The sequence below is a fragment of the Patella vulgata genome, chromosome 6 (genome assembly GCF_932274485.2).
Source record: "Patella vulgata chromosome 6, xgPatVulg1.2, whole genome shotgun sequence".
Classification (NCBI taxonomy): Eukaryota; Metazoa; Mollusca; class Gastropoda; family Patellidae; genus Patella; species Patella vulgata.
The window spans coordinates 2,349,181-2,359,506 of record NC_065884.2 but is presented as its reverse complement, the minus strand read 5'-3'; the positions used below and the strand labels follow the sequence as shown (position 1 = coordinate 2,359,506).

The window sequence follows — 10,326 nt, the reverse complement described above, 5'->3', positions numbered from 1 at the left end:
GGCCTACAGAGATTTAAAACTTTTAGCGATGACTGAGTATAAGTAATAATTTAGAATACAGAATACAAATATACTTTTTACATTGATTTCTTGATTTTATAACATTATATATAATAATTGACAAATCAGTAGTAAGATAACTGACAAAATCTTTGGGACCTTGTCGTGTGATTTTTCAGAAAAAAACAATCGCAATGTGGACATTTTTAATTCCGTTTCACATGTTCGCACAATATTATCCGTAGTGTAGTTTTGATTTCTTACCGACATCATTCCCGACGAAAAGATACAAGAAAAGAAGAACTTTGTGGAATCCAAATAAATTTTTCTAGCTATTTAGGTCTTAATATGTAAAAATAATATACTTCTACGTTTTCATATGATAAAGGACATGTTAATTGTACCTTTTCAGATTTTATAAAATTTTATATAATATAATTTATTGACAAACCAGTAGTAAGTTAATTGCAAATTTATGTGTCCCAACAGGTCAAGCAAAGTTAGTAAAGTGTATATAAAAACATATTGTAAGTTTATAATGTGTAAACGACCAGTCGAGCAGAGACATGCGAAATTTTAATTTTCCAAATGATCGTACCACGCCCCGAGCCGTTTTTGAAGTGCACTTGAAATCCTTCAAAAATTATTCAAACAGTTTTAATTCTTAGGGTTATTGTTTGTCTATATCTGAGACTGATGATAAGGTGATGTTGTACCATCTAAAGTATTTATTAACAAATAAGTTTGATCAGGATTCTATTCATCAAAGTAATAAATGATATTTGTATAATTACCATTAAAATATATAAACTAGTCAAGTACATAATAAAATTATCTAAAAAAAACCCCACACATTTGACAGATTCAACACGATACTAGACTTGACAAATTGTATAAATAAGACGCTAGAAATACTGTCGAATACTGGGGTTTTGTTATTTGTCGTCATCGCCATTGGAGTGAAGGTGTGTGTGTGTGGTGGAGGGGGCAACATACCTTCCTGGGGGAAAGTGAGGAATTTGAGGGCGGGGAAGGCGTGGAAACATACAGGCCTGGTTGTGTACCTAAGAGTATCATACAGCTTTTGTATAAAATTGTGAAAAGTTTGTCATCACAAAAAAACCCCAAGAAACTCCAGGTAATACAGATACCATTTGTACGGTATAAACTGAATATAAATTCCCCGTGAAAACCTGTTTGTCATTTGGGGTGTACGTGCGATTTGCACGTGGCCATTAAATAGATTGGTTGTTCAACTAAAGAAAGAATCGTAACATTAATAAATACATGGAGACGTTAAATTGTGTAATCATCAATAGATATATTATTATCAACATATATCTACACGTCTGAAATAAAAACATTCCTTTCATAATATTTTATATTAAATACAGGTCACTGGCAACTTGCCAAGTATAAAACCGTGGTGGTTAAAGATACAACCTATGATGGCCGCGGAAAACAGTGATGGTTAAAGCTACAACATGTAGTTAAAGCTACAAAATGTCATGGCCACGGAGAATCATGTAGTTATATACTACAGCCCACACTGATCCGCAGTGAATATTTGCTTGGCCGCTACAATCACTGATAAGGATGACATCGATGCGACTTAATGACTACAAAATATTAACTTTTTTAACTTTATTAACTTGTTTGAAGTATATCTTGATAAAAAATATTCCATATTTAGCGTAAATAGGTACAGAAAATAGTACGCGGAGGCGTAAAATGGGTAAAACGATATAATTCTGCCCTGTACCAGTTCATATTACTACGTTCGATGTAAACAACACACGTGTGACCATCAATTTGACGTTTTTTTCTGTTTGTTTACCGTCTAATCTTATTGACCTGTTCGTGTTTGTTTTAAAACTACAAAAACAAGCCACAGAAGTAATCTTTTTTGGCGCTATCGATGCCATCTTGCTTTGTTGGTAAACATTGTGATGTGACGTCCCCCTTAGAACTACAGCGGTCGGACCTTTTAAAGGTCAGTCATCTTGGACAGAGATAAAAGACGGATGTCGCATTAGGTCTGTATAACAGATTGACTACAGCCTAGCAGCAACTACCTGCCATGGCTAAGGAGAGCCGTGGTGATCGTGTGGTTATACAGCAACCTGTTGCGGCAATCCATGGCTGTTAAAGCTGCAACTGACATGGCCATGGAAAGCCGTGGTGGGCGTGACGTTGTGGCTGGTTAAATCTTTGCATTAAAAACCGAGACCATATAACAAAAAAGTTCCATGACCAAAAAAAAAAAAATAAAACTATAAAGTTTAAAAAATAGTATAAATCAAAATGTAACAGGAACACGATTAATATTTTCATCTGAAAAACAACAACAATAAAACTATTAAATTGTATCAACCCTGCCAACTCATCAAATTGTATTAACCCTGTCAGCTCATCAAATGAGAAGTGCTATCGTGTATTCTTGAAAGATCATGTATACCATGCCTCGTGCACGATAAAGTGGATAGGTAATTAAATTATTGGAAATTCTCTAGAAATATTACTCATTTAGATATTTTGAGGTCGTTTGAAAATAAAAGGTTGACCTTGCTGTCAATAAATCTGTTATTTTCTTATTGTGCTCTGTAAAAGAACGATACGGTAATCACGTGTTAAGGACCGGATCTCTTAGTTCAGAATGCGATACTCTATTGAAATAGATAAAGAATAGTTTCATGTTTTTATGTATAAATTATCAAAAATTAAAGACGTATTTCTATAGCTGTTTCAATTTTGTTTATGTCCTTGAAAGCAGAATTCATATCTTTTTAAAATCTCCGTTAGTCATAAATGGGACAGGATCTAGTCAAATGTTTGCGTTGACTCATATCAATAATGAATCACAAAGAAAGTCGTTAGATAAAATTATGTTGGCTTTTTGGGGAATGGGGTGTTAATAGGGTAAATTGAGAATCTTCATTTAATATTGGGGTATATTGTATTCACTTCTATCCTTCCGTAGAGCCCCTCCGCCCGTTCACAATGATTGTAAACACTTGACAGATACAACTTTGGGAAAGTTATTTTTTCAAACTATCTGTGGTTGTTGAGCTAGTTCCAGTGAAGAATCCTATTGAATTTTATAGCCGCCCAGTTCATGTCCCCCGAAACCATTAAAACGCCCTGCAAGTCAGGGTTCTTTTTCAGGGTTTGCGTGGTCGCGTTGAAATTGAGCCCCGCCAAGCAACTGTATTCGTAGTTTTTGCCCCTGGTCTTTAAAACCCGAAAGCCCCCCCCCCCTCCACAAATCAGATGGAGGGATGAAAAGTCCTTTCCTGACAACGCTATCATATATATTTTAGGGGCTACTACATCAGTCTACGGAAAACCCCGGTGCCCCCACCACGACCTGACTAGTATGAAAGCGTGCGGCAAAGCGCAGCTAGGTCTCACAGAACGATTTGCAGAGTGGAAACTTTCAGGCCGAGATGGGGTCGCCATTAGCTACTTTGAGCGCCATTGCGGCTGTACTGCGTTAATTCACCATTCTTGTAAGAGCACCTATCCATTGCGCAGTCGGGATTTGGCGCTAGAGGTACCATATGGCAACGACCACTGGAGTGCCAGTGTGATCGCGGGTTTTCGTGTCATGGATTGCACAATTTTCGGCGATGTCACTGCTCTTAGAAGAACAATCTCAAAATTAGTGAGCGCAAAGCTGTCGACGAAGATATAGCCAACAGCGAGAAAACACCCGCAATAGGCAGAGTTGGCTCTTGTATAATGCATCTTTGTGTTTTTTAATAACTTTATTTGACTAATTGGTTGTCATAGTAACAATTGTCAACAGATGAAGATGTCATAAATACTATCTATATACAAGATGAGTTATTCAACATTTATACAGATTGTTGTACATAGCGTATCTCCACCATTATAAGGTATCTTAATATGTTTTTGTGGTTTTTACTGCGATAACTTGCCTGTTCCACATAAAACAAGTGGATTCATTTTCTTCGCCACTTGCCTTTTCGTTTCTCCACTGGCGATCTGGACTCCCCTGTTTTAACTTTATTTTGACTAAGACGCATTTTAACAACGAATGGAGACGATGACCCACCGACTCTTCGCACGACAAAGTATTTTAACATCGTGTTTTAAACATACATGAATTTGTTTATGTATTTATCGTTTTATATTATAATCTTATTTAAAATCATCTGTCCATAATATCATTAGTAATGTTTTAGACGTTAATATTCCTATTCCAATAAGTAATCGCTTGGACTGTAATAAGCAATAACAAGCCCCGTCCCTACCAAACAACGATAAGAGACCTTATATGATATTTAGAAAGCTGTTTTTCTTAGTTTATTGTCGACTAATTGTAAGACTTTTAAAGACGGGTAATAAGCAATACATAGCCATATTTGGTAATAAATAAGCTGTAATATATATCACCTAAGGACTAAATAAACTGAATTTCTTCAGTCCTAAATATTAGCACGTGTTTGTATTCCGTATTTCTTTTGTCAAATTTCCTATCATTATAACGAGCTTTTAAATAGCCAGCCTTACTTTATACGGGTCGTTTTATTGTGTTTAAGGAATGTACTTTGTCTATTTTACATTTAATAAAACGAGACATTCAAAATAAAAACTATTCATAAACACTCCGCTGAACTGTTTCTAGGTGATAAAATCAAACTATAATAAAAAGTTTGTGTAGCTATTTATCACGCGTTGACAGCAATGATTTATGTGTTTATTGTGAAGGACGTTGATATAATTCCCCAAAAACTCAATTACATGTTGTTAAATCCATATCGTACCCCTTTCTCCAGGTTAAAAACGAAGAGGCCTGATTCTATTATAGAAGTGAGACTTTTAGAATGTAAACTTCCAGAAGAAGAAAATCCTGTTATGCCCTGTAACCGAACAGTCGATCTCTATTTCAAGTCCATCTCACGTATCTATGACAGATTAGCTAATTAGATGTAGCCAGCCTAATCAAGAATTGCTTCCGTCAGCCATGTCGTATCACACACTGTGAAAATGGGTGCAAATAAAAACCATAAGCAGTGTTAAGAAGTGTAAACAGTTGCTGTTTTAGAACTTTAAAGTCAGAGGTTTAATATAATTTAATTTCATCATTTAAACAGATTTAATTTGAAACTAAAATAAGCTCCACCATGATTTCTATAAACCAGGAAGATAGAATGAAGGGCGTAGAATCTCCATCGTGATCTTTCAAATTATCTCCTTCTGAGGACGTTATTCGGTTATATAATACAACAGAGATTAAATTATCTTTTTATGTAACACTATCATATTGTAAAAGATGACCACCGTTGTAAATATCAACTTTATATTTGATACAAGATCAGGTTACTGGAATGAAACCAATTATAAGTTTGACTAATGTTCGTACACTAGGGTTTTATATACCGGTTTAATAACGACCAAACATTGGTTATCAGATGTTATTGGTTAAAATAGGGATTTTAGGATAGTCCACATAGTTGCAAGAATCTTGAAATGTATTTTCCGCTAAAAGACAGACGCCCGAAGCCAACCAAGTGAAATCTGAAACATGATTTTCGGATGTCAATAACAAGAGCAAGTCTTAACCCATTGTTAATGAGATAAGAGAAGCTATAAATGACATAATTGAAAAAAGCAGAGCAAAATTGTATTAAACCTGCCAACTCATCAAATTCTATTAACCCTACCATCTCATCAAGTTGTATTATACCTGCCAACTCATCAAATTGTATTAACCCTGTCAACTCATCAGTTATATAGAAGGATAACTTGTGTTTGTCATGTTTGGCGCCACTTCCCGTTTCTTCACGCGCTTGTTACACATCTCCCGTAGCAATGATCGCTGTGTTAAAATTATATTTGGAATGTATTTTACCAGTTCTATCTCATATTTTATTATGACTGACACCAGTATTGTCCTTTAAACCCACCCCCCCCCCTCTCTCTCTCTCTCTCTCTCTCTCTCTCTCTCAATTGTGAAGGTGTTAGAATTTTAATAACAATACAAAAATATCTGGGAATGGCAAGGGTTAGGATTAGGTGTGGCAATATTAAACCGAAACGGTAATCACACACCAGGGACCATCCCACACCGTCACATCGGTAACCAAATGATTCTATCACTAAATCTATATGTACCTCGGGAGACAGATAGAGGAATTCGGTCATCGTGAACCGGGAGGCCAGTTGAGTGAATATATCATCGAATTGACGGATGTAGGGATCAGATGGTGGATACAGTGATACGATAATCAGGTACATATATGATCTAGGGGAGGGGTGGAGAGATTCTGTTATGTACCGGGGTAGGTGGAAGCATTCGATCTAGATCCTTGAAAGACAGACAGTTATTTCACGATGAATTAGGCGTTGTTTAATGTTATTTATGTTGAAATGATTTTAAGAAGTTTAAATATACTCAGCCAAATTAAAAACTTGACACTCGGGATTTTTGGTACTAGATTTTTAATATTTGGTTTAAGGCAACTATTTTAGTGTTATGTTGTGCACAGACGACCTTGACATCAACAGAAAGCAAGAATACGTCTCGCCGAAAGTTATTGACATTGATAACGTTCGTGATGTCACAGTACCCCCCAAAATGAAATTCACAGACTTGGAGAACAATCGGAATAAAGTGTTTAGTAACGGCTGTGGCCTCCTCTAGCGTCTCGTACTGCCACACAACGTCTTCTCATGGATCTCAGAACATTAGTAAACACTACCTGAGGAAGACGTCGCCACTGCTCAGCAAGAACATGTTGAAGGTCCTGCAACGTCAGTGGTGGATTCACTTGCTGACGCATACTTGAGCGTAACGTTCACCTCGTCTGCGGTACAGTCGGGCCCTGCCATCGGCAAATCTCAAAGTGAATCGAGATTCGTCACTAAAGACAACCGAATTCCACTGTCTTTGAGTAAATCTTATGTCTTGTGGCCCACACAAGTCGGTTACGGCGATGAAGAGGTGTCAATATTGGTCCATTATAGGGCCTCCGAGCTCGAAGACCAGCTGCCTGCAAGCGATTTCGAACAGTTTGTGCAGTTACCCTTCCACCAAACATCTCTCTACTTGTGGAGGTTGCAGTGACAAATCTGTTTCTAAGATGACGTAATCGTATTGCTTGATCTTCCTGGAGTGACGTCACACGTGGCGCTCCCGCCCTTGGGCGGTCGGCAATAGTTCCAGTTTGAAGCACTCTCATTCTAAGATTAATTATTGTCTGGCGTGAACAATTAAAGGCTCTTGCAACAGTGACCACAGACTGACCAGCATAGAGCCTACCTATAGCACGTAGACGTTCTACATTTGAAAGGCGCGGCATTTTCTAACAAAGATGAAAATAACAATTTTAATTTGTTTTTCCAGTTCAAGTTACGTGTGCGTGTTCAGTTTTTAATTTGGCTGAGTATATGTTTCATATAAATAAATAAAATAGATAATATATTTCACACTTGGGGATATATTTATCAAGTTAATTTTTGTTATATTTGTGTTATGATTGTTTGTTAAATATTCAATGATTTAAAAATAATAGAATAAATAAAATGTATATTAACTGTAAACAAGTTTAGGACTATTTGTTATCCAGTCCGTACTAATTGTAGGAATGAAAGAAGACAAATAAAATGGGGTTTAACGTCCTACTTTTCTGCACCGACTGGGTTAACGAAGAGGGGAAAATGAAATGGGGTTTAACGTCCTATACATCCAAGAACCTTATATATAGATATATATATGGCTCTGACATACTCTATATATCCTGTGAACTAATGACGATAGACATACCCTATTATATATCATGTTTACTAATGACGATAGACATACACTATATATCCTGTGTACTAATGACGATAGACATACCCTATTATATATCCTGTTTACTAATGACGATGGTCATACCCTATATATCCTGTGTACTAATGAAGATAGACATACACTATATATCATGTTTACTAATGAAGATGGTCATACCCTATATCCTGTGTGTTATTTTGCCTGGGCAGTGGTTTCTCCGTATGTTACAACCCCCCCCCCTCTCTCTCTCTCCTCCTAAATATTACTGTTACGGCAATAATCCACTTTTTGTCATTTATGTCATCCATTCTTTCGAAGGGATCCTTGTCCAGAATTTAGCTATTAATTAGTCCTAGTCAATATTTTTGATACATGTGTAACCACATGTTTGTTGATAACCGCCATGTTTTTCTGTTAAGATGTTTAACGTTAATTGTTTTATCGTTTCGTTAATTACGAGACTGTATTATTTTTACAGTCCCCACAAGCTGTAAGTAACATTATTATTCAATTTAATGTCCATTTATGATATCTAAAGCAAACGTAGATTATGCCTAAACGTTTATTTACTTGTATATCAAACTTAAAGTTATTTTTCTTTTCGTTGTAGCAAAACCTGTCAGTTACCGTGATTACTGTCTGTCAGTTACTGTGATTACTGTCTGTCTGTTACTACCGTTAGTACTGTTGCTGTTGTAACCAAAAGTAAAGTTCCACATGTACTGATGTAGATCTATTGTATAACGTCTTAAAGTTAACGTCATGAATCGTATAAAAAGAATTGTCGAAATATCGTAAACGTTCAAATGATACTGTAAAGTAAAAGAATAAAGTATCGGTAACGACAGTGTATTAAAGAAGCTTGTGTATTATTGTTAAACGACTCCTATAATGGCTTTGGTCATTATAATTACAGAATTAGGATATTAAAGTCGGATCGTAGTGAAAATGGTTAAGGGATCAGGATCTAATATCTCTCCATAAATATTAGATAATCCTTTGATTAACTATGTACCCGAGGCAGTAGGCCACAGTTATCGGTAATCTAGCCCTTTAGATAAAGTTTTATGTCTGTTGGAAGGGAGATAACTCAAATATAACCTCCACGGACTCATCACAGTCCGCGTTTCTTTCCAATTGAGACAGAATCTCGTGGCAGTGTGAAATTAAATCGTGATTTGTTATTGCTTCGTTATTCGGGATTCAAATTTTGAATAATGAATAAGTATGGATCGAAACCACGCCACGTGACCCAATCATCTAAATCGTTATTCAAACTTGTAATACAAAATAGTCTGTTTTATGATACAGGAGTAATTTTCATTGAACAAAAAATAATCATTGTTTACTTGACAAATAGACAACGATGATATGAACTTTTAAGAAACAATAATAATTTTGTTTCTATCCCGAAAAACGAAACATGTTCTGTCTCTCTTTTCGTTATTGAAGCTCGAAGAAGAAAATGGATTGTTTTACGCCGTAGAAGTGATAAGAGTGTTTTTACTGTTGATACATCCTTCTTATAAGTCAATTGCACACCCCCCACCCCACCCCCCAAATAAAACCTCCCAAAATAAAACGTACTTTACTTGACAAATGGACAAAGATGATATAAAATTTATAAGTTCCAACCCCGAATAACAATACACGGTCTCTTTATTCGTTATTCAAACTCTAAAAACCAAATTAGATTGTAGGAAATAGATTGTATTATGTAACATAAGTGAATAGAGGTTTGTTAACTGCCGGTGCGCGCAGTTTCCACATGGCTGCCGCGGGGGGGGGGGGGGGCAAAGACAGTGTATAGTCGTATACATGTAAAAGAATCCTTTCAGTTGGAATTCGAAACATGTATAGGCCATAGCAGCGCTGTGCAAGCAAAATTTGCCCCATAGCACATTCCATGGCGTAAGCCCGTCTTCATTAGCCCAATCGGTTTAAAACAGTATGACTTTAAAACCCATTTTATGTTATGAATTGTTAAAGGATTGTTTAATGTTATTGTTCAACCAAATATTCCATTTCCAATAAATAGCATAATTCAAGTTTTGTTTTTAAACAAATTCGTTTTCAAAGAATGATTTATATGTATATAATATTAATAGAAACACCCGAACATTGCCATTAAGGATTGATATGTAATATTAATAGAAACACCCGAACATTGCCATTGGAATGATTTATATATAACATTAATAGAAAGATTCGACCATTGCAATTAAGCTTTATTTCATCTGTAAAAGTAAAATATTAATAGGACCCGTACGTAACACGGACTGACTATACGTTGGAATGTGGGGGCATATTTCTAAATAACACAGTCAGGACTTGACAATTTATTACATTCCAAATTTGATTCCCGAATAACGAAACACGTTTCGTTTCATTATTCGTTATTCCAGCACGAAAAACAAAATGAATTGTTTCATGACAGAAGTGAAAAGAGTTGTTTTACTGCTGAGGCATCCTTCTTACAAGTCATTTAAGTTTCGTTATTCAAGCTCGAATAGTTATATTGTAGA

General features: G+C 35.8%; 1 protein-coding gene across 1 annotated transcript in view; it reads right to left on the bottom strand.

Annotated features, from left to right (window-relative positions):
• The window catches only part of LOC126823518 (rho-associated protein kinase 1), a 171,808-nt gene that overhangs the window by 148,215 nt on the left and 13,267 nt on the right, over positions 1-10,326 (bottom strand). The window lies entirely within an intron of this gene.